A 25611-nucleotide genomic window follows, 5' to 3' on the forward strand; every position below is an offset into this window, starting at 1 on the left:
AGCAATTTAATAAAAAATGTAATAAAGTTATTTTTCTTGATAACTATGTCATGCTTCCCTGTTTGTTTCATAACTGTAGCTACTCACAATCACGTCGGTAAACTGTCAACTGACTGGGTTTAGGGTTGGTACCACAGCTTATAGTCATTTTACGCAATGTGCACATGGGCATTGCAAAGATAATAGAGAGGGATTTGTACAAACTAGCAGAATTTTTTTCTCATTTGGTTTGTTTGTTATTTGCTTTGTTTTGTCAACTAATTTTTACATAAGAGCATTGTCAGTTTTGATGGGAAGAAGACATTTATATTTCACCTGTTACATAAAGAATTACGTATGGAATGAGGTAGCTGGCCCCTGAGTTCTAGGGTATGCTGGTGGTAGACCACCTCACAGAGTGGAGGCATGGATGACTCCCTGGCTGACCAGCTCCTCTATTCCCCTGTGCGTATTCTCAAACATGCCTTCTTGGCTGCTTTCCAATTCAGCTGCTTTGGGGAGTGTGAGGAATAGCTTTTGAATCAAAATCCCTTACCTTGCTGCTGGTGACTTAGTAGAAAGAATATATTAAGTGCCTTGCATACACTCTGTCTTGCTTCCCCTCTTCTCCCTCTCCTTCTTACCATTTTTATTCTCTAAATATTTGAAGTGGTATCTTAGTCAGCTTGGATTTCCATAAAGAAATACCATAGATTGGATGGCTTAAACAACAGAAATTTATTTCTCACAGTTCTGGAGGCTGGAAGTCTGAAATCAGGGTGCTGGCACAGTTGGGTCCCGGTGAGGCTTCTCTTCTAGGCTCGCAGACAGCTGCCTTCTAGCTGTGCCCTCACATGACAGAAAGAGAGCTCTAGTGTGTCTTCCTCTTCTTAGAAGGACATTAATTCCATCATGAGGGCCACATTGTCATGATCTCATATAAACTTAATTATCTCCCAAAAGGCCAGTCTCCAAATACTATCACATTGGGGGTTAGAGCTTCAACAAGTGAATTCTGGGAGGTCGCAATTCAGTCCACAGCAAGTGGAAAGCCCTTTTCTTCTCCAGGCAGAACAAGCATGCTCTATCCTCCCTGTACTTGCATGATATCTGAATCTTCCTCTTGTCCTAACTCATAATTGGCCTGATTCCAGTTAGGATAGAGAATATGACCGAGTTACCTGATTCACAGCTACTCCTCTATCACCACAATTTTTTTTTGTTTTTTGTGAGGAAGATCAGCCCTGAGCTAACACCTGTTGCCAATCCTCCTCTTTTTGCTAAGGAAGATTTGCCCTGGGATAACATCCGTGCCTATCTTCCTCTACTTTATATGGGACGCCGCCACAGCATGGCTTGATAAGCCATCGTAGGTCCGCACCAGGGATCCAAACCTGCGAACCCCAGGCCACCAGAGCAGAGTGTGTGATCTTAACCACTATGCCACCGGGCCGGCCCCTATCATCACATTTTAAACTCAGATTGCTGTAAAAGTTATTTGTCAAATCCTGAGGAAATTACATAAAAATATTAACTATGATTATCTCTGAGTGGTAGAAATCTGTAGCCATTTGATTTTCTTCTTTCTATTTGTCTGTACTTTTCAGGTTCCTAAAACAAATTCATCATTTTATAATTAGCAAAATATTACTTTTAAGTTATATTAAAATAGATCTTCCCGTAACCTCTGAATTTTTTGTCTTATATTTTAATAGTTTATCTTTCTAAGTAGACTTTTAAAGCTACTATTTATTTTTTTATTTTTTTGTGTGAGGAAGATCAGCCCTGAGCTAACATCCGATGCCAATCCTCCCCTTTTTTGCTGAGGAAGATTGGCCCTGAGCTAACATCCATGCCCATCTTCCTCCACTTTATATGGGACACTGCCACAGCATGGCTTGACAAGCAGTGCGTCGACGCACGCCCAGGATCCAAATCTGGGGCCGCCGCAGGGAGCACGCGCACTTAACTGCTGCACAACCTGGCTGGCCCCTAAAGCTACCATTTATTTTTTACTTCAAGAATTATCAAGTAAGTCCACGTAAATTTTTACTAACAAGCATATAACACACATTTATTAGATGGCTCCTTCATAAAGGGTACTCGGTTCCTTGAAAAATTACCTAAATATGTACTCATATTTAGTACTTTAAAAGACCAAGTTTAGTATGGTTTATATGTTTCCCATTTAAAATGAAATATCTTCTTCTTTTATCTTCATATTCACTCCAGTTTTTCCCATATTATGTGAATGTGTGTGTTCTGCTTTATCTAAAGCCTGAGTTGCCTTTATTGCTGTCTTAGTTCCAGCTCCTGTAATGAAAATGTAGTAGACTGGGTAGCTTATAACAACAGAAATTTGTTTCTCACAGTTCTGGAGGCTAAGAATTCCAAGATCAAGGCACTGGCAGCTTGTGACAGCCTGTTTCTTGGCTCATAGATGGCTGGCTTTTCACTGTGTGTTCACATGGCGGAAGGAGTGAGGGATTTCTCTAGGGCCCTTTTTATAAAGGCACTAATCCCATTCATAAGGGCTCCACCCTCATGACCTAATCACCTCCCAAAGGCCCCACTTCCTAACACCATCACACTGGAGATTAGGATTTCAGTATATGAATTTTGAGGGGTCACAAACATTCAGTCTATAGCAACTACCTTGTATATATTTCTTTATCAATTGGTTAATAAGAAAATAACTTAAAAAATTGTACTCTTGTACAGGAAAATTATCATTCATGGGAAAATATAATTAATGTCTTTAGGTCCGTTTCTGAAATGTGGTCTATGGAACCCTAGCACCTAAGAACTTGACTGTCACTAACATTCACCACTTTTGATCTTCCCTCTTGAAACGTACTTCCCCTGACTTCCTCATTTTTCTGCAACTTTTGAGGCCACTCTTCTATATTCTCTTGTCAGCTATTAAATGATGGAACAATCCATGCTAGCTCCCCTTTTTCTCCTATACTTCCTATCCGAACAAACTCATCCATGCCACTAGCTTTAGTTGCCACCTATATGCAGATAACTAAGACATTTTAATCTCCAAACCAAACCTCTTCAGACTCTAAGAGCCACCAAGACCTATATGTTCCTAGTTACTGGACAGATCTTCTTGGATATCTCAAAGATATCTTCTTGTCACTTCTTATTCTCCACTCCCCCCAGCCCCTGGCAACCACTAATCTACTTTCTGTCTCTATGGATTTACCTATTCTGCACGTTTCACGTAAATGGAATCATACAATATGTGGCCTTTACCTGCCCAAATTAGTCCAATTCTGTTGCTAAAAAAAAATTCTTTGTGGAAGGATTGCTACATTAATTGAGTTTTAAAATCCAAATGTGCTTTGGATTGGCAAATAAAGCTAAGAGGAGCTAGCATATATTTACTACTAACTATGCACCTGATACCATGTTGAGCACATTTACAAAGATCATTTTGTTCATCTATACAACATCTCCTGAGATAATATCATCCACATTTCAAATAAGAACCAGAAACTATGGAAGTTTACACAATTAGCATAACATAAATTTTTAATTTAAGAAAAAAATTACTGCTATTTAGATGTTGTATATCCCAGTATTTCAAGACACTTTGGCTTGAAAAACAGTTCTTTTATATACAAATTTTTTCAGTACTGATACTAAGAGAAGCATAATTTGGTTGTGTCCATTTTCCATACTATTCTAAGAAAGGAGGATGTTTGTTTTTCTACCAAATTTAGAACAATCTTCTGATACAGCCTCCCTTTCTCCTTTAAAGTCAACAGCAACTGTTAGTTAATCAAAGTTACTGCTATACTATAAATGTTTTATATTTTAAAGACATGTGAATTAGTAAATCAGAAATGTGATCACCAATTCTAATATTTTTGGGTTTATGTGTTTATTTTTAGTCTACATGGTCAGAAAGTTATCCACTGGCTTCCTACTGATCTGTCAAAATTGTTAATTCCCTTGAGGTCTGTGGAGTAAGGTAAACTGAAGATGCTTACTTCAAGAAAACCTACATTCCTAGGAACCTATTTTCTGTGACCATTGGCCATTTTAAGAGAATACAAAATTGTTTCTATTTAAATTCCTTTGTAACATCTACTAAGTAAAACTGCTAAAAGTGTAAGGGCACCGTGGATCACTGTTAGCATATTTATTCATTTCAGGATTTGTAGCTGTCTTCAATTAGTATGAGATCTTTCTTTGTAGCAAAAAGAATGTTATCTTTTTACAGATTGTTTATCCTTTGCATATTATATGGATTTTCAATCATAATAGATAACTGAATTCAACAAGGTAAATGAACTGAGACTTTGACCCAGTTATTCTAGATGTATACAGAGACCTTATGCATTGTTTTCTATTTGATCAAGAGTAAACAAGACAGCAACTAAGGTAACTAACTTTTTCAAAGTTTAGGTACATCTGAATCAGAAGAGGGACAATTTAGAACACTCAAATTTAAACTCTCAAAATATAAAAGTATTTTATTCTATCTCCTCAATGACTGATTCTTATCTGGTGATGTGTACAGTTCAAATTCAAATCAACAATATCCAACAAAACTAGTGAGATCATAGATAGGGGTCCTTCATAAATTTCTTCGAAGTTACAAGAGAACACTGAAATGTTTCACAAATAGTGAATTCAAGCATTATATAAAAACACACTTCTTAGAAATAAGATTTTTATTTTATGCCTCAATCTCTCAATCAGTAAAATGTAACCATAATAACTGTCTTAACCTGCCTTTCTAGTGCCACTAGAACAAAAAGTTTCCAATAAAATGATGCTTTGTCACCATCATTGTAGGTATAAGTATTAAATTATAGACATTTTTGTTATCTTTGCTCCCTTATTTCCAATCCCCCAGAAAAAGAAGAAAAAATGAAACTACCTTCACAAGAATCATATTTGTTTTATATAATGGCAGATCTGATCCAGACATGGATGGCTGTTTCTCTGCTTTTAATATTCCTGTTTACAGTTTAAGTTCTCTACTTTTGCTGATTACATGAAACATGTAAATTTATGTTGATTTTTCCATTCACATTAAATGGAAATTCGCCAAGTATTATCCTAACTCAGGTAAAATTCTTGTTTCTATTCTCATTTTTTAATCACCAAAATCTATATTAGCTACAAGTCTGCCCTCTTCTCTTTCCTCTCCTCAATAAACTTTCTGCCAGTAGGGTTGCTTTGGGGCTTTCTTTAATTCAACCAAAAAACTGTAGTTGTGTTACTTGGACATCATGGAATATGAGTTCTTTAGAAATGTAGTTTTATTGATTTCAATAACTTTGTGAGAAAAACCAAAGGTGAGCAAAATATTTCCTGGGAGCTATTATACTGTTTTACCAACCAAAAAAGAATCTTATTTTGTTCTTTTTTATATCACTTTTTTTGACACATTATGCAACCATTTTAAGACTGCAATTCAAGCTTCAGAAAACCAAATTTCAGAGCTTATTTTAGGAAGAAATGTGCTGATATGGTGCACAGGAGCAGATCATTATTTTTCACCTTTTACATGGCTCCAAAATTTGGAGTATTGACCATATAAAGCATCAGCATATGTCATTGAAAATATTAATTTTTAGGTCTTAAGTATAAGTATGATGTGAAATATGAAGGGAGAAGGATGACAGAGTAGAAAACTTCTAAGATTTAAAGGCATTCGGATAAATTTTGCTCTTATGTCACCATCTTTACTCATAATAGCAAAATAATAGAATTTCACTTTGTGAAAAGATGGAATCATAATAGAAGTAAAAATTGCTAAGTCAATTTTTGGCAGTCAGTCTAATTCAGTTATGTTATTTTTCTCCTTCAGAGGGAAAAATAGTAGCTTTCCATAACTGCTTCATTTTATTCTCTTTCAAGTGCAGTTTCAGTCAATATACCAAGCATCACTTAAATTACTGTCATTGCATCTGATTTTTAAATTTTATTTTTAACAATAGGACCTTTAACTTGTATAGAACTTTATAGATTTAGGTGCAATATGATATCTAGTTACTTCTTTTGAACCATGCAGTATCCCTGTGATGAACTTAGTTGCAACATTGTTAATCACATTTTGAAAAGGAGAGTTCTTTAAATATGGACTTTTTTGGATCTTGTAAAACATTATCCAGAATTGCACTGAATGGAAGGGCTGGGGTCTGAACTTGAGTTGAACAGAGGTGAGACCAATGTTGAGGACAGCTGTGTAGCCAGAACAAGGCAATCAGAAAATGGAGTGATGGGTAGCAGATAAGCGGCCAGGCAATTGGTAAACTCCATGAGGACCCATCTTAACACTAGGATGTTCCCACAACAGATAATCTAGCAGACAATAAGGAAGCTACCTGTAAAGACATAGGCAGGTTGCTCCCATCCAGAGATATATGAGGACAGTGACATGACCATGGAACCAGGGTTTAGTGCCCCAAATTACTCCATCCCTGGGGAGAAAACATACAAGAGGATCTCGTTAACGCACATCAACTCTGGAATCCACAGCCTGGCATTCCTTCTTTGCCACTCACCAGTTATATATTCTTGAGAAAGTTTTATTTTCCCCCATTCTCAGACTGTTCCTATAAAATTGCAGTCATAATCTACTCATCAGTCTCATAAGAATGTCGGGAGGTGGAAATAATATAATGATTTCATAAAAAGTATAAAAACAGTAACAACCAAACTAACATAATAGCTAGTTATTATTAAGCATTTATTATGTGCCAGTCACTATGATAAATGTTTTATAATTCTCAAAACTGCACCGTAACTAGGTTCTATCAACCCCATTTTATAGATGAAGAAACTGAGGCACAATAAGGTTAGGTAAGATACACACATACACACACGTACTTAGTAAATGACCAAGTAGATATTTGAACAAAGCTATTAGGCTCCAGAGAAAAGTGTTTTACAGTAATTGCTTTTTTTTTTAACACTCTCTGCTTATATGACAAATGATTTACATAAAAGGAGCAGCAGGAGGAATCAGAATGGCCATGACTCCCTGCTAAAAAGGGATTCACTGCAGGTATCTCCATATAGGCTTTTTATACAAAACTAGCTTGGGATGACAAGAAAAGGGATGCTGCAGTAAAAGAGGTTGATCTGTAGGGTCAACAACTTGCAGGAGAAGGGATATGATTAAAGTCTATCAGGGTCTGCCCGGTTTCTTTAAGACCAGGTCTCACAGACAGCACCACCCAAAGCAGGCCTCCCACACATTGTCCCTTTGCAGTCTGCCCTTTCCCTGCCTCCCTGAGCATCCTGGTTTTCCTCTGATAGTCTTATGTCTGATTTTATTTATTATCTCCCCATTTTTGGCCTTGCTTCTCCTTTCAAATCAGAACGTTGGCATGTGTTTTTAACCTTCTGTCTATAATTTTCTTATTATGTTTCAGATTCCCCGTCCAGCTTCAGCACTTTACACTGAGAAAATACCCCACCAATTCTAACACAGCCTCTGGGACCATCAGTCTCAGCTTAGCTCCTTATTGGGAAAGAAGGATGTCTTACTGGGTTGGCCTCCTAGATAAGATTTAGATTTGATGGGGAAAATAGATTCCTATATCACACATTTCTTCTTGGGATATGGTCTGGTACCTAAGAAAATTTTCACTAAAACATACAGCACCAGACTGTTGACCAGTCAATGGATGAACCCTATCCAAAAGTTTCTACCAGTGAGTCTAAGGATAAGGTTTATCTTTCTCATTCTCAAGATGATCATTCAAGTATGTAGCTCTGGCCTGGAGATGTGAAAAATGCCATGTCTACTTGTGGTTCTAGAGGCAATCAAGCAGTGGAGAAGATGGTGACATGGACTGTCAAACTGAGAGTCACCACCCATGATATCTCTTTAAGAAGAGGAAATAGGCTATGAGAGAGATTTAGATACCATTTTCCTCTGGACCTTCAACATTTTGCTAAAGTGGCAGCCATGACCAGCAGATGTTAAAGGTCTCCTTTTTCTGCCCTTCCTGCTACCTTTTGTGTACTGAGGTTTAAGCTAATGATTAAACATATTTGGGATGATGAAAGCCAGGTTTCTCAGTGGTAGTGAAGACAGTTACAGATAAGGGATGGGGAGAGACTGGAATATATCCCACAGTGGTGTCGATTTGGGATTGACATAATCAGCATGAACACAAGGTTCATAACTGATACAGATATTTACTAGCTTTGTTGCTGAGTGGATCTAGAAGTAATGTTACACTATTAGCAATGAGTATACCTAGTGCCAGGGCTCCTTGGATAAAAGGTTGATTCCAGGGCTGGGGCAGGAGAGTAAAAGATGAACCTGAAACATATTGTTGAGCCAGTGCATGCTAAAAATAATCATGGAAACCTACCAAAAAGGCACAGGGAGCTAGATTGAAGGGTTTCCCACTAGTTAAATCTGGGATAATTTGAGCATCAAAATAAATAAAGATAGTAATGGATTATAACTCATCGAATAGGATAAGAATCCATGAGTCCATATTGATACAGGTAGATAGATAGATGCAAAGGGACAATTCTTCTTCTCAGTAGACTGCTAACTAATAAATATGGATGAAATGATAGAGTTACAAAATCAAAAACGAATGGTAAATCTAGTAGGTGAACATTTGATGACAAACAAAATTTCTACGTACTGTCAAAGACAAAGTAACTCCCCTCGAATTAATGACAAAGGGAAAAAGAGTACCTTTGTGTGGAGAAACTTAGCAAACATGACTTTAATCAAAGGATCACAGTTAACGTGACCAATATTGGGACAAAGCCACATCATGTACCTTTTGATGTGATGCACTGAGAAGTGAGAATATCATTTTTGGGATATTCCAGCCAAAAAGGCATAACCTGAATCCAGTGATGAGGAAACACCAGACAAACTCAAACTTGTATTCAAAGGGACCTTCAAAGGCATCAAGGTCAAGTAAGACAAAGAAAGGCTGAGGAACTGTTCCAGATGAAGGGAGAGGAAAGAAACTTAAGTACTAAATGAAATGTGTTATCCTAGATTGGTTCCTGATCCAGAAAAAAAATAGCTATAAAAGATATTGTTGGTACAATTGATGAAATATGACTATAGACTGTGGATTAGATACTAATATTGTATCAATGTTAAATTTCCTAATTTTGATCATTGTACTGTGGTTATGTAAGAGAATGCCCTTGTTTCTGTGTGTGTGTGTGTGAGGAGATCAGCCCTGTGCTAACATCTGCCAATCCTCCTCTTTTTGCTGAGGAAGACTGGCCCTGGGCTAACATCCATGCCCATCTTCCTCTACTTTATATGGGATGCCACCACAGCATGGCTTGCCAAGCGGTGTGTCAGTGCACGCCCCGGATCCCAACCGGTGAACTCCGGGCCGCCGCAGCGGAGCACACACACTTAACCGCTTGCTCCACTGGGCCGGCCCATAGAATGCCCTTGTGATTAGAGAAATGCACACTGAAATATTTAGGGCCAAAGAGGGGCCATGTTTACAACTTAATCTCAAATGTTTCAGAAAATTGATGAGAAAGGGAAAGAAAGAATGTAAATAATTTCTGAAGCTGTGTAAAGAGTGTACATGATTTCCTTATACTATCTTGCAATTTTTCTGTAAGTTTGAAGTTGTGTCACAAACAAAATATTTCTACCACTTGAAAGGGGACAGTTCCCTGCGAAAAAAGAAAAAATAAGAGGCTTTGAAATGGGAAACACTTGGTAATGTGAAAGCAGACAAAGTAGAAATTAACATTTCGTTATTACCAAAATAACATAACCCTTTGTGCCACATAGCAATGACCAAAAGAGTTTTTTAAAACTCTACTAAAGGTAGGGAGCATATCTGGAACTTCAAAACTCAGTCTTCAAATTTGTAAATGCACAGGGAAACTGGAAGTCCTTTAAAAGCAGCAGGTTTTTTTCAGGCTTGTGAGAGTTCCTCCTGCTCAGTACTTCCCTTGCGATAAACACTAGATAAAACCAAAGTAGTCTGTGGCAGTAAAAATTGGATAAGCCTTGCCTTCGCCTTGTGTTAATGGGTGCACTCATTTAGCATAGTTGATGGGCCGAGTCAGTCCTGAAGTAGGTCAGCAAGGCGAGGCAGTGTGATGGCAAGGATGCTCAGCAGGACCCCTCCACAAATAAAGATTTGGTGCCAGAATTCTTGTCTTCGTTTCTTAGGGTCTTTAAAATTTTGTAATCATTTGCTTTCTTTTTCTTGTCAAGTAGAAGGTGGCTAAGATTACTGAGCCTACTTACTATAGGCACACACAAATGCATTGCTTCATTTGATCCTTACAAGAATTCTGGAAATTAATTATTATCATTCTATTTTACAGATAAAGAAACTGTGGTTCCGAGTGGTTGAGTGACTTTCCACACATCACACATAAAATAAATGGCAGTCTACCTCACCGCAGAATGCCTGCTCTTTCCACCACATTGCCCTGCCTCTGCATGAAGATGTGCTACTTTTGAAGAGTGAATCAGGTTAAATTCGCCTGAAAAGCACCTTACTTATTAGGAAGAGCTAGTTGTAGGGTGATGAGAAGGTGTTGGGCATGTGTGCAGTAGGGCTAGAAGTGGTAATGGGAGAGAACCAAAAATATAAATAAAAGTTCCATTCTGTTTTTGTTTCATCAGCCATTTCAGTTTTCTTCTCACCCACTTTAAATTTCTTAATCAACCAGTTGCTCATTCCTTTTGTTTTCATGCTTTGAAATGCTATTATGGATCTAAGAAGCAAGATGAAAATCTTTGTTCCTAGTAAATATACATTTGGAAACTAGCCAGCTGGGACGTAATCCCACGAAAGCAGCTATTAGGGCAGCCCACAGTGAATGGGCTGGAGAGGATGTTCGTTCCATGTTCTTTGGATTTATTTTTGAACATAAGAAATAGAGATTGTCTCTCTACGCACTCCATATCCATACAGACACACACACACACACACACACACACATACACACACACAGTGAAAATAACATAGAAGCTGACAGAACACGTTTGATAGAAATAAATCCAAGTCTTGGCTTCTTCGTTCATAATTGTCATGGCCTTGAGGAAATGACGCCCACTTCAAGAACTTCAGTCAGAGTCAAGGAGTGAGAGATTGGGATGTCACTACTTCCTCAGAAGGACGATGCCAGGCTTCTCTTTTGTGAAATGGGAATGAAATATCATCCCTGCTTTGTCAAGGATTATTGTGATACTCAAATCAAATAATGGATATTAAAATGCTTGGGATACTATGAAACACCATATAAGTATAAAGGGTTGTTTTCTAAGCGATATTTTTTCCATTGTCAATGAGCCACTTGATGCTGAGCAAAAGGCTAACCTCCATAAGATATGAAATCATTCACAGTGGCTCTTTAGACTATAATAATTTCCCATTAGACTAATCCCCACAAGCAAGAACCATGTCTGGCACATTGTAGGCATTTAACAAATAATAAATATACCTGGAATATAGTTGGAAATGGAGGCCAAAATATTCTACCATACAGTGTTGGTCCCCCAATTCATCTTTAAAACACCAGCCCCTCAAATAAGGCACAATACTACTGTGGTGGTTGATTTTATGTGTCAATGTGGCTGAGGCATGGTGCCCAGATATTTGATCAAATGTTATTCTGGATGTTTCTGTGCAAGAGTTTTTTGGATAAGACTAACATTTAAATCAGTGGACTGATCAGCTGAGTAAAGCAGATTTTCCTTCATAATGTGAGTGGGCCTCATTCAATCAGTTGAAGGCCTAAATTTAAGAACAAAGATTGACCTCCTCAAGCAAGAAGGAATTCTACCAACAGACCATCTTTGGACTTAAACCGCAACTCTTTGCTGAGTTTCCAGCCTGCTGGCCTGCCCTGCAGATTTTGGACTTACCAAGCCTCCACAATCATGTGAGCCAATTCCTTGAAATAAATCTTTCTCTCTAAAAATATACATCTCATTGATTCTGTCTCTCTGGAGAACCTTGACTAAAACAACTGTTAATATTCAATAGATATCAAGTTTTTTAATCCCAAAATGAATTATTCTTTAACTATCAAAATATTTAACTCTAAAAGAATCTTGTTTTCCAAATAAAAATTACTTCAAAAATGTTTCTGTATTCAATTATTCATTCCTTCCCAAATATTCATTGACTCTTTCCTCATATAATTGTCTGCTAGTAGACAGAAATGTGGAAAAACTGCATAAAGCAAATGGAAGACCACACCCAAATTTAGCAATGATAAGTCTAAAATACCGTCAGATTACAAATTTAAAAGTCACAAAAAATGAATATAATTTTATGAAACTACCCCTGTTGTACTGAATATTCCTTGTTGAATAGAGCAACCGTAGGGAAACTTTTTTCTCCATAAAAATACTGGACTTAGAAAAAGGAATTGAAGATGAATTCATTTAATTCTGTACCTAATGTAGAAAAATGGCACTGAAATTCTGAAAGGAACGTGAAATTGCTGTACTTTCTAAGTGTCTATGAATAAAATAGGTGAGGAGAAGGAGAAAAATTCAATTTAACACTGAGAGTAATTTTCACCTTTCCTTCCTTGAAAAACGTACGTGAAATGTCATGTGTTGTCATAGAAACAGTAAAATAAGAAATCTGTTTGTGAATTCTCGAAATTAGGTGCAAGATTGTCAAATAGAGGTTGTTTGTATTGTCTCTTACAGAGTAGAAAAAGCGTGATAATGATTTGGTACGTAACCATCCTTGTATTTATTCTAAATCTTCCCTTAGTTTGTGTTTTGTGTGCGTGCGACTTCTCAGAGTTATTTCCTTTTATTTTCTTTCCCAGAGCTTACAGGAGACACCTTGCCCAGACCTTATTTATAATGCCATGGGTTAAAATCGAAAGTATAGAATTAAAACCTTAAAGGTTATTTAAAACAATTTAATACAAAGCAAGGGCCTGTTCAAATTCATGTACCCATGCTCACAACACAAAATACTTGAAGAATAGCTGTAATGTAAAGACCACGGTGTTTAGGGTAAGACACACCCTGAGTTTGAGTCCTGGTTCTGCCATTTGCTACTGTGTGACCTTCGGCAACATACTTAACTCCCCTCTAATCTGTTTTCTAGTCTGTAAAATGAAACCAATTGACTCACTTTTTCTTTGAATTACTGAGTAAATATTAAATAATATAGACCCCAAAGCACAAATATTAGTCATTACTATCTCCTCCCATTACTCACATTAGTGGATAGCACCAGAGCCTGGATAACAGAAACTGACTACAATCTTCAAATCCCTTCTATTGCTTTTGAGCCTTATAGTTGTATACATTCTCACCATTCTTGGTCATTGGCAATGATTCCCATAAAAAGCTACGAATTCTTTCTCTGACCTTCAAGGATCTCCATAACCTACCCAGATCGACCTCCCAATCTTGAATTGCACACTACAATCAACCTAGAGCCATTTAGCATTAAAGCTGGAAGAGACTTGAGTACTCTTATTTCATGGATGGGATGTAGACTCAAGGAACAGAGTGTTTGGTTAAAGATCCCACTGCTAGTGAGGGGCAGAGCCCAATTTCCCAACTTTTTATTCAGAACTGCGGACTTTGCATATCACAAGTACTGACCCAAGAAGAGCAAGAATGCACTGCCCCTTCCATACTTATGCTAATTTCCATTGCTCTATCTTTGCCTTGGAGAGAGCAGTTTTCTTCAAACTTGGATACCAAAGTGAGTACATGAAATCAACCCAAAGGTTATAGGAGCAGGAACAATCTAAAGGAATCAACATCACATCTTCTTTTTCCTAAAACTGATCTGCCTGAAAATCTACCTTTCTTCCACTTTACAAAAGAAATTTGTACCCTTCATCCATCCCACTACTTACTGTGGCGCGTTATCCCCAGAGTGAAAAAAACGCGCGTTATCCCCAGAGTGAAAAAACGTCTCCAGGCAAAGTGGAAGCCTCCTGTCATTATTAGCCAAGTAATCCCCAGCCCTCTTCTTGTCTTAGGCATATTTATTGTAACAGAGAAGAATGGTGTTTAAGAGGGATAGTAGCTAATGTCAGGATGTTCTAAAATCAGACACATGATACACAAAAGGTGAAAAAAAGACAATTTAACTACTTTACCTCTTCCATCCCCCAACTATTATCCAAAAATTCATCTTCTTTGAGGGAGGGCCCTATGAGAAGAAAACAAAGAGAATGAGGTTAAGAGAGGTGAATGCTAAGAATTTTGGATCTCATATCTAAATGCATGAAAATTTTGCAGCTATTCTTAACACACATCCTTGGAACATGCATTTAACTGAAAAGAAAAGGACCTTTAAACAGCCAAAGTCGTATCTTTGCTTCTTTTAAATGCAATTGTAGTGTTTTTCAGGAAAACCAAATTTTCTGAGGTGCACTGTATAAAATCCATGTGCACACAAAGACTTTGGTGCTGCACCCAAATGCCCCTCTGGTCAGGTCGGAACACTCATGCCCAAACTGCAGAGGGATTATAGCAGTCTCTCTCTCTCTCCCCCTCCCTCTCTGTCTCTCTCTTTCTCCTCCCCTCCTTTTCTTTACTTTTTCTCCCTTAAATAAAAATAAAAAATAAAACCCCAATTCTATATCTTAATCAAGAGACATTTTAAGACAAGGTGACTCATGAAAATTAAGTATCATACACCTTTTGAGAAAATCCGGGAAATGTGGCCATAGATTGGGTATTAGATTGCCATTTTAATAGGCTTGATAGTGGCATTGTGATGATGTAAGAAACTGTCAGTAATTTTTAGAGATGCACACTGAACGATGCAGAGTAAAATGGCATGATGTCTGGGATGGTTTTTTCCAAATATTTCTGCAAAGAAGTAAGACAGAGTAAAAAGAATACGTGAAGTAAGTGTGAAAAAGTTTGATAGTTATTGTGTCTGGATGGTGAGTATATGTGGATTTATTTTATTATTCTATTTGTACATATATTTGAAATTTTTCATAATATGGTTTTTAATTAACCTCAAAAGGGTAAAAACCTTTTGACATACAAAAACAATAGAAGAAATGGAAGAATTATCAAAGAGTTCAACACTCCTATACCTGTCAGCTATCCATGGATTGACGGGTAATATATTTCAACCTTTCAAAACCAATTTTTAAAGGTAAGGATCTATGCCGGAAAGCCCATTCTCCACTGCTCATCAATCATCAAAGTGATAGAATTTGGAAAATATTGCGATGATCCTGAAGGAGAAGGGATAGCACGACCATTCTTTTGTTTTTGGAACTGAGGAGGCTCTTCCTCTTTGGCTCAATGTACCACTCTATGGAAAGTGCTTCCTTGCATTTTTGTAGGAAAATTATTCTAAATTATTGTTGATAAACAAATATCACACCTTAGTCCATCATACTATGCTTGTCAACATTCTGAAATCTCATTTTATTTGAATTCTAATTAGAAAAGGGATGGGAATATTGGACTGGGATTGAGGAGATTCAGTGAAAATTCTTTTGCTAAACTTGTGACCTTGGAACCTAGTATAAGACAATTAAATGCACCCTTGCTTTCCTTCTAGACAAAAAATCTTTTAGTTTTATATGAGATAGAAATAAAATGGAAGAAACCAGAGATTATGAAACTCTACAATAAATACAAGAAAATTTGGACATTTGTGTAACTTGCACTGTCAAACAATTCCTAAAGAAATGTTGGTCTTCTTGTGGTGGGAAGGAAGGATTTCTAGAGAGAGGTTCATAGGTGTTTTGGATATATTTAAATGCTTCAAGACAGCTACAGGCACACTTGGCCAGTATTTTGCCCAGCATGAAACATAGTCCTTTTTTCTTTTCCCCTATGAATTCTTTAAAACAAATCCTTTTTAAATGATTTATATATTCTTTTACGTGCCTCATTCAACTTGATCACTAAAGTTAGGTGATGAGAAGTATAGTGATGTAGCAGGCAAGGCCATCAGCCTTGGAGTCAGAAGACTTGGGTGTGTATCTTTTTCTGTACCTTAATGGCTTTGGTGCCTTTGTAAAATAGCTGATTGGAAGCTCTGTGCCAGGGAGTGGGACTTGTTCCTTATAGGCTTCACTGTAGTGTCATCTGGTTAGGTCATTTTGGTGGGAAATTGTGTTTTCAGTGACCTGGTACATTTTCTTTGGGGCAGGTTAGATTCCTAGTAGAAGACCCTTCCAATGTCCTGTCTGGAGAGTATAAACTTTGGCACAAGCATTCTGGAGCTGAATGAGGGGGAAAGGCCTGAGAGTATTTAAATTTTAGTTGCTCACACATGTGTGTTGTTTGTATGCTAATTTGACTGGATATGGAATTATATGTTCAAAATCATTGTACCTCAGAATATTGGAAGATATCGCTCTTTTTTTCCTACTATCTAGAATGGATAAATGTCCACTGTCAATGGGATCCTTAATCTGTTGATCATAATTTCTTTTTTTTTTTTTTATTTTTCTTTTCCAAAATTTCTGGATTTTGATTTTTCTTTATCTGAACTTTCACCTAAATGTATATAGGAGTGTGTCTTTTATTCCCTAATCCTTCATTTTGGTTATCTCTCAATTGTCTTTAATCTAAACATCCATGCTGTTTTTTCATGCCTAAGGAATTTTCTTTATTATTTGTTTGAATATTTCCACCTCTTCATTATCTCTCATTTCTACTGACTGTACTCATACCATATGGATACAGGAACCCATAAACCTATCTTCTATGTTTTGTAACTTTTTCATCTTACTTAATTCTTTTATCTTTTCCTCATTTGATCATTTTTTGGCTTGATAATCTAAATTCATAATTCATTTTTTTAACTGTGACAATTATACTCACAATATTCTGATTTTTTGCCCATCTACTGAAAACATTTTGATTTAATTTAATATCATATTTTTATTTTTAATATTTTAATGAGTTCTTAATATTGATGGATTTTTATTCTCTTTTAATTATTCCAAAGATATAATTACATTTATTTTAAATATTATTTTTGCTATATTAATTCCGTTTATTAAAGAATAATGTCTTCTTTTAGTTTGGTATCTATTTTTCTTGGAGTTTGATATCCTCATCCGTTTAGTGACGCTTGAATTTGGACTTATCTTTGGCTTTGCTATTTCCTCATTGCATTTGTGTAGATGCTATTTTTGTTTTCTGTAGCTTCACAATCTCCACAGACAAAAATTTCTAAGATTCCTATAAAATAGATCAGTTTATAAATCCTCAAAGCCCTAAGTAAAGTCTCTTCTTTTATGTCTCTCATATCCTCCCCCTCCCCACACTTCCAGACTGCAACTAATTAATTCTTTGGCTACTGTTGTCCAGGAGATTGCTAGTGGTGTTACACAGGCAACTTCACTGTGCAGTGCAAGAAGTGAATCACTTTTCAGTTTCAACTGCCAATATAGACAGACTTTGCAAACTAAAAGGCTTTTTAAAATAATTCCCATTTAATTGTAAGAGGGAAAAAGGCAGCTGCCAAATGAGAACAGAGAAGCAGTACAGACACATGAATAGAAAAACAGCCTCCAGTATCTATTCCCAGGGGTAATAGATGCCACACTCAAGACTTCTGACTCCGGCCAATCTGAAATAACAGGGTCCAGATTTATCCTCTTGCTTGAAGAACGAAAAAAACGGAAAAAAATACATGAAGCAATAGTTTTCAAGAGACTGGACATCAGGCAAAGAAGGACAGTAATCCCTGAGAAGTGGAAAACAATTGAGATGAGCCCTACAACTGCCCAGCTTACTGCTTTGAGAGAGTTTCTAGGCTATAGTGCAGGGGGGAGCCCCAGGCTGGACCCCATGGTGGACTTCTGGAGCTGAGAATCTGAGGTTAACAAGGCAGCTACAGTTTGCAGGACAGAGCACCGAAGAGGAGAGAGCTGCACAGAGAGAGAAGGAACTTCAAAGATCTGGAGAGAGAACAAAAAGGTAAGCCACAAAGAAAATACTACAAATCATATATCTCATAAAGGATTTATATCCAGAATATATAAAGAATTCTCAAAATTCAATAAAAGAAAATAATTAAAACTAAAACTAAACATCAATTAAAAATGGGTCAAAAGTTTGAACAGAAACTTTACCACAGAAGAGAAACAGATCACAAATAAGCAAATCAAAAGATAGTCAATACTAATCACTAGAGAAATGTGAATCAAAACCACAATAAGAAACCAGTACAGGGGCCAGCCCGGTGGCATAGCAGTCAAGTTCGCACATTCCTCTTCCGCAGCCCAGGGTTTGCAGGTTTGGATCCTGGGCCGGGGACCTACTCACCACTTCTCAAGCCATGCTGAGGTGGCATCCCACATAGAAAAGCTACAACTCTACAACTATGATACACAACTATGTGCTGGGGCTTTGGGGGAAAAAAAAGAAAAAGAGGAAGATTGGCAGCAGATGTTAGCTCAGGGCCAAGCTTCTTCAAAATAAGAAACCACTACACACCAAGTGGAATGGTTAAAATTAAAGATATATCGCATCATGTATTAGTGAGGATGTAGGGGAACTGAAGCCTTGTACAACCTCTTTAGAAATAGTTTGAGAGTTTCTTTAAAAATTAAACCTACAACTTTGTATGACGTACACTCTCCTTTCCTGAGTATTTACCCAAGAGAAATGAAAGACTACATCCACACAAAGACTTGTACACAATGTTCACAGCAACTTTACTTGTAATAGCCCAAAACTGGAAACAATTCAAATATCCATCAACCATTGAATGGATAAACAAATTATAATATAGTCATACAATAGAATAGTACTCATCAATTAAAAAATGAACTATTAATATACGCAACAAGTTGTATGAATCTCAGAATAATTATGTTGAGTGAAAAAAACGACACCAAAAGGTAAACATATTATGATTCCATTTATATAAAGTTCTAGAAAATGTGAACTAACTACAGTGACAGAAAACAGATGGCTGCATGGGGACAGAGTGGGGGTGGCAGCTAGAGTCAGGAGAAAGAGATTACAAAGGGGCATGAGGACACTTTTTGGGGGCTGATGGTTTCACGGGTGTATGCATATTTCAAAACTTATTGAATTCTACACTTTAAATACATGCAGTTTACTGTATGTCAATTATACCTCATTAAAGTTGTTGTTTTTAAAAGGGCTGGAAGTGGATGTTAATGCTGAATGTCCACACCCATCAGAGATTCTTTGGTGATGGACGAGGCTTTCTCTAGCCCCTTTCCAACTCTAACAGCCTTTCCCTCTTGGGTCCCTGTTTTCAGCTCTCTCAGATCACACTTTTTCCTGCTACTGTCAGAGCTAACCAGAAAACACTTCCATAACACACACTCCAGGATTAACTTTTTCTTCCACATCTTTTGGCAGCAGAGCCTTGGAGTATATGTCCCAGGGTCAGGTTCTTCATCCCCAACACAAATAACTTGTGGTCGTTTTCACCTCGCCTACCTCTCATCCTGGGATCCTGCTCGCCTCTGCATTGTGACTATAACCAGAACTTGAACTATAGTAGTGGCTGGAAGGGAAAAAACAAATGTGTTTGAGAGGAGTCAGTGAGGAAGTGACTTGACCATTCTGGTCTTTGAGTAGCTGAAAGAAATTGTCATTGGACATTTGTGTTCTGAGGAGAAAAACTTGGAGGGCACTGTTTCCACAGGCAACCATGTCACTCTTGAGAGTTCTTTTGCTTTGAAGGCTCCTTATGGTCAACATTTGGAACATGACAGCACTCTCCACACCACCAGCAGTACTATGTCCTGAAGTCTAGCTATGTTCTACTTCAGTCCTCACCAACCCCTAACAACTCAGTGAAAGAAAAAAAAGGAGCCATACAGAAAACCTGCACAATGAGTAAGCCTATAAGCAAAAACAGTTTTAACAATAAACATCCCGAAGCAAAAACAGAGGTCCAGGACAGAAAAGAACTCAGACGTTCCAAGCTAAGAGGGTCCAGTTCAAGATTGCGATGTAGGAGGCTCCTGAACTCACCTCCACCCACAGACACACTGACTCCACAGCTACGTCTGGAACAATTTTCTCTGAAAGAAATTCAAAAACCAACTGAGTGACTTCTACACTTTGGGCAAACAAGAAAAATCCCTCATCAAAATCTTGCCATACACCCCACCCCCAGCGAGGTGACCCACAATCAGGAGAAAACTCAAAACTCAGAGCTTCCTCCTGAGGAGCAAAGCGTTTGAACAACTTTTAAGACCTGCACCTGAGAGCCACGTTCCCAAAACATCTATCTCTGAAAACTGAGGGGGTTTCCATCCTCAAGACCCACAAGGCTATAGCGAGCTGAGAAACAGCTCTTAAAGGGCTCACGGGGACTCATCTGGCCACACCCCAGAGCCCAGCACGGGGGCAGCTGACTGAAACAGGCCCAGTCTTTCTGTGGAAGGAGTTTATTTGCTTATGCTAAAGCTTCTGGCCTGAGGGGCAGGCATCTAATTTAACACACATCTAAAAGCATACTGAAATACTCTCCAAACACATGTAGACCAGCAGGTGCCATCTCTGTGCTCCCCCTCTGCCTAAAGGAGCTTGCGCAGGAATCTGGGGCACTGGTTTTTGTGGCTGCCACTCAGGGGATGCCCCTTGATTGCCTAGCTCTGGCCAGATCTTAGTCTAAGTCTAGTCTAGGCTAAGATCTAGTCCAGAATGGTACAAGTATTATGCCCTTCATGACAACATTTAATAGTTATAACCTATGCACAAGTAATGTGTAACAGGCAATTAACCAATGTAGAGCCTTTATAGTTTTTATATATGTATGCATAGCAAACTCTGTGTGTTCATCACTAAAGGAGACTCAACCATTCTTAAAGATGTCTTATTGTTGCCTTCCATAAATTCTCAGTTAAAACTATTGGATTTGGCAAGCTTGTCTCTAGGGTTCCTAAATGGCTACTAAAGTCAAGATTCTTGTGCCCAGAGTGAGCAAACAAGGAGTGACGTATCTCTTTTAAAAAGTATGTTTTGGTGAACTCCAAGTAATATCGCTAAAAATTCGAGACTCTTTTCTTTCCCTATTTGATTATCTTCCGTCATTCAGATTCTAAAGTTGCATTTCATTCCAATAGCATTGTCTGACTGAAGCCCCTGGCACCAAAGGTGGCTCCAATGATGCTTTGCATTCATTTCCAATGCGGCAGGAAATTCCCTTTATGATAACTCCTACTATTTACTATTTCTCTCTTTCACTTTCCTGTCTTTCCTATGACTAGATATTATTCTGCACACCATTTGGTACATGTTTCCTTTATCTTATGCTTATCCATATTGAAATTTCACTTTCTTATATCAGAACTGACATCACAATCAGCTGTCAGTTTTGATTTTTTTTTTTTTTTTTGAGGAAGATGGGCCCTGACCTAACATCTGCCAATCTTCCTCTTTTTGCTGAGGAAGACTTGCCCAGGGCTAACATCCATGCCCATCTTCCTCCACTTTATATGGGACGCCGCCACAGCATGGCTTGCCAAGCGGTGCGTCGGTGCACGCCTGGGATCCGAACCGGTGAACCCTAGGCCGCTGCAGCAGAGTGCGCACACTTAACCGCTTGTGCCACCGGGCCGGCCCCAGCGGTCAGTTTTTATATGTGAATTTGTTAAAAATTTGATCTTTAGAGTAGAGCATTTTCTTCCAAAACGCTATTGCTCTATTTCTGTTCCTGTTTGCCATCCACAGATTTAGACAATGTAGATACCCTGGAAGAATCACTCTCTGTTGACGGTGTACACACTCTCAATGGCCACCACAAAATGTCCTCCTTGTACTGTTGTAGTAAAATGCATTGTTTTAGCCTTAAAACTTTTTTTTTAATTTTAGAAATAAAAGAATAATTCCCAAATTGAATATTACTGGGTAAATCCTGATTCCTTGAAATGTGTTTTCATGTTCAGCTGCACTAAAAAACATTTCCCTAACCCTAAAACCATTGAGCTATTTTAAAAAAATCATTTAAAATGGTGCCAGCATCTTTTACTCTGTAATAAAAAGGAAAAGCATTTCCAGGGAAGAGTAACATCAGAAGTCATATACATCAAAGGATAATCAATATGTTATTAAGGATAAATGATTGAGATCAGATTCACCCCTGTTTTGGGGGAATGATGGATAAATATGAATACAGGGCATCTCAAAGAAGGTGAAAGATTAAATCCTAAAAATATAGAAAAGAAAGAATATAGGTACTGAATTTTTGTTTTACCAACATCATGATTTGCTTTTTCATTAAATTTTTATTAAAATAGTATGGCTAGATGCCCTTAACATTTTTTGTATCATTGAACATTTTTTTAGTCTATTTAAGCCTATTGACCCCTTTTTCAGAATGGAGTTTTTAAGTACATAAAATAAAATACATAGGGTTCCCAAGGAAAACAGTTACATTGAAATACAGTTATCAATATATATTAAAAAACCAAATTGATGAAGTATCAATACAGTTGCCTTTTATTGATGAGTTAAGTAGTAAGACCAAATGGCAGATCTAATAAATAACATAATTACAAACGTTCTTGAACATAATACTTTAAGATATCTTTCACAGCTGCAATAAAATATGGAAATATCTGTCATTTCTATTGATGGTGAGGTCAGAGGTACTGCTAAACTACTATGGTTTGTTGCTTATATTCATAAACGAAAGAAATGCAAATTTCAGTTAGAAGTTAGTGAAAATAAAGATGTATTTTTTTCCTATCTAAATTCACAGATCCTCTGAATTCTATTCCATGTAGGGAGTTCCTTTGCCCTGTATGGTTTGGCAAAAACATTTCTATACATTTATCCATGGATTTGGGTTTAGTTATTCAGTTGAGCATTACTGAGGGCATACTAATCACTGGGAACTAAGGTAAGGGCTGGAGTTGCAAGGTAAACAACGTGGTACTATCTGAAAGCAGCTTATAGTTTAGTAGAAATTTTCACAAATTACTGCAATGGAACATTAGGGATATTACAAGGAAAAAATGTATACAGCACAGAGAAAGCTCAAATGAGGGGAAGGTCAAATAGGCCAAGTCCCATAAATAGAGAGGTATCATCAGGCAGATTTATGGGTGATGGGAAGGAAAGGAATATCCAGGCAGAGGGAACTTTATGACCAAAAATATTGAGATATAAAACAGTTCTAAAAAAGTTGGTCATTTAATATGGCTTGAAAGCTAGTGTAAGGATCTCTTGCCAAAATTACATTGTATTTACAGCCTATGGAGATGCTTAAATATAGTCAGTTTCACTATAGAAACTCTTTATTCCAAAAGAATTCTTTAAGTATCTGTCTATTGCATGTAAGTGTGTGAACTTTTTGTATATTTATTGAATGAATGAATGAATGTACAGGGTATATTTGAACCCTGTAGCGGCTCAGGTAATACCTAACAGTTCTCATAAGAACCACTAGGTGGCAGATATTTAGTCCAAGAAAGGCTGTTAACTATGCGCACAACTCAGATGATGAAATGCATAACAGCTGTTGTTTTCTTGATTCTTACTGTCTGAGTTGATTAAAATCAAAGGGATTTTGTGAGGAGGTGAACTGGGGAATATTTTTAGCCCTTTTGGCCTAGAAAAATAACGGTTTATTGAATTGGTTTATGAAATTGAATTTGAAAAAGACAGTAACAAATACTTTTCTCTCAGCAAAGAAGAGGAAAATAATAATAAAAAGAGAATTTTCCGGGCTAAGCCATCTCTCTGTAGACATTTCTACTCCTCACTCTCCAAAATCAGTAAAAGAAGGATTACAACCATGAGAATCATTATATTGTTATATATTATTTGAAGAAATAAAGTATAAGATTCACAGAGCACAATGAGGCCTTTCTATTTTTGCCACATAGAAATTAAACCTCAAGTCACCATAAGACGAGCCCCACAGTCATATATAGCAGAAAGTAGGTGTCTGAAACATAGCATCCCCAACCGCATACAGGTTGAATCCATAAGCCCTGGGTACACTTGATTGCCGTTAAGTGGGACATTGAGAAACAGAGAGAGAGGTCACCCGAAGGAGATTATCTAGAATAGAAACTAGGTCATATAGGGAACAGCTTCAGGAAACGAAGGTACTCAATTGAGACGCATGACAGGAGCCATCGAGGGCTCACACGGGGAAGTCAGACAGGCTACTTTTACTCGGAATTAGGACAATTGAGTTACAGAGAGATGGAACTCTGCTTTAAAAAGGGAAGAATTTTTTCATAATTGGGGCAGACCACTTAGGGAAACTCTGAGGTTTTCCTCAATGAACTGTTCAAGTAGAAGCTCAAGTGTAATTAATGTATTAAAACCCAATCTACCTCCAGAGACCACACTCTCAGAAATATGAAGTAACACATGAAAATACACTGCTCAGTGCCTGGATCATAGCATGTGTTCAATAAACAGTACTGTTTTGTTTGTCTTTTCTGTTATTGTCTTAAGTTTGATCAAGTCTCCTCATTTTTGCTTCAGAAAGTAAATCTAACAATTTCTTTACCCATATAACTGTTTATACAAGTTTATAATAAAGATTATAATACTTAATATTCACATATTGATTTTCAGTGTATCATTTATTTAATACTCACAGTGACCCGAGCATAATTCTTGACACATAATGAGTACTCAGTAAGTCTTTGTGAGTCATCAATAATTATCCCCATTTTATACGAACTGAGTTTCAGTGTATAAGTCCCCACAGTTTATAAGTTGCAGAAATAGGAGTTTAATTAATATTTTTTGAATCTTTTTCCTGTATTCATTTTCACAATGCTGCGTTAGCATACGTGAGAAAATAATACCAATAAGTAAATACAAAAAAATGTCCAGCAGCATATATGTGTGTGCATATGTGTGTGTATGTGCAAAAGAGAGAGAGAGATCCAGGAAAACCCAAACATATTGAGAAGCAGTCCCAATTTAACATATATTACATTGATCTGCTAGAGATAATACATATGCATCCTTTGGGTTTGGACTAAGAAAGTTCCTGATGATGAGTTTTGCTACTCATCAGAAAAGACCAATTTAGTTTCATAGAAGAAAATCCTGTTGCTCCTGCCAAATATATTCACATTATACACAGATTTACTTAAGCGATGATTCACCACATGCTTGTGCATATATATATATATACGTGAACCTGTATATATATATACATATATATACACATATATATACATGTTTCCTATACATACTTGTGCATGCACAGATTTTTCCCAACTAGTAAGCTATTAAACAATGGTTAGATATCTCTACATTGGCTAGTACTAATGTGCTACATGACAGAAACTCTATAGAGAATATACAGAGCAGCGTTAAAGTCACTGACAAGGGTAAGGTTAAGTAACACTATTCTTGGAAATGTCAAGCGATCAGCAGGAATAGTATTAAATTGGGGTCACTGGGAGTTCCCCCTGCACTCAGCCTGCTGAGTAGCCCATCATATTGTTCATAACAATCTGTGCCAACCAGAAATGGCTTATACATTTATAGGCTAGCCAATGAAATTTGCAAATTCAAATTTTAATTCAAACACAGTCTTTCCTTTGTTTGGTGAATTTACTTGAAGCATTTGTTATGGGCCAGACATTATGTAGAGGGCTTTACATGAATGATTTCACTTAATAACTCAATAAATATTTAATTATAAACTCCATTTTACAGCTTTGCAAACTGAGTCCCAGAGA

General features: G+C 37.2%; 1 long non-coding RNA gene across 1 annotated transcript in view; it reads right to left on the minus strand.

Moving 5' to 3' along the window:
* The window catches only part of LOC147917010 (uncharacterized), a 221848-nt gene that overhangs the window by 48190 nt on the left and 148047 nt on the right, over positions 1–25611 (minus strand). Inside the window, exons 3-4 of the long non-coding RNA XR_015552359.1 lie at positions 14071–14123; positions 6330–6425 (exon numbers count right to left, since the gene is read on the minus strand). This is a non-coding gene — a long non-coding RNA (uncharacterized LOC147917010). The remainder of the gene's footprint in view (positions 1–6329; positions 6426–14070; positions 14124–25611) is intronic.

This window comes from Ceratotherium simum, chromosome 5 (genome assembly GCF_057802395.1).
Source record: "Ceratotherium simum simum isolate JZ-2026a chromosome 5, ASM5780239v1, whole genome shotgun sequence".
Lineage (NCBI taxonomy): Eukaryota > Metazoa > Chordata > Mammalia > Perissodactyla > Rhinocerotidae > Ceratotherium > Ceratotherium simum.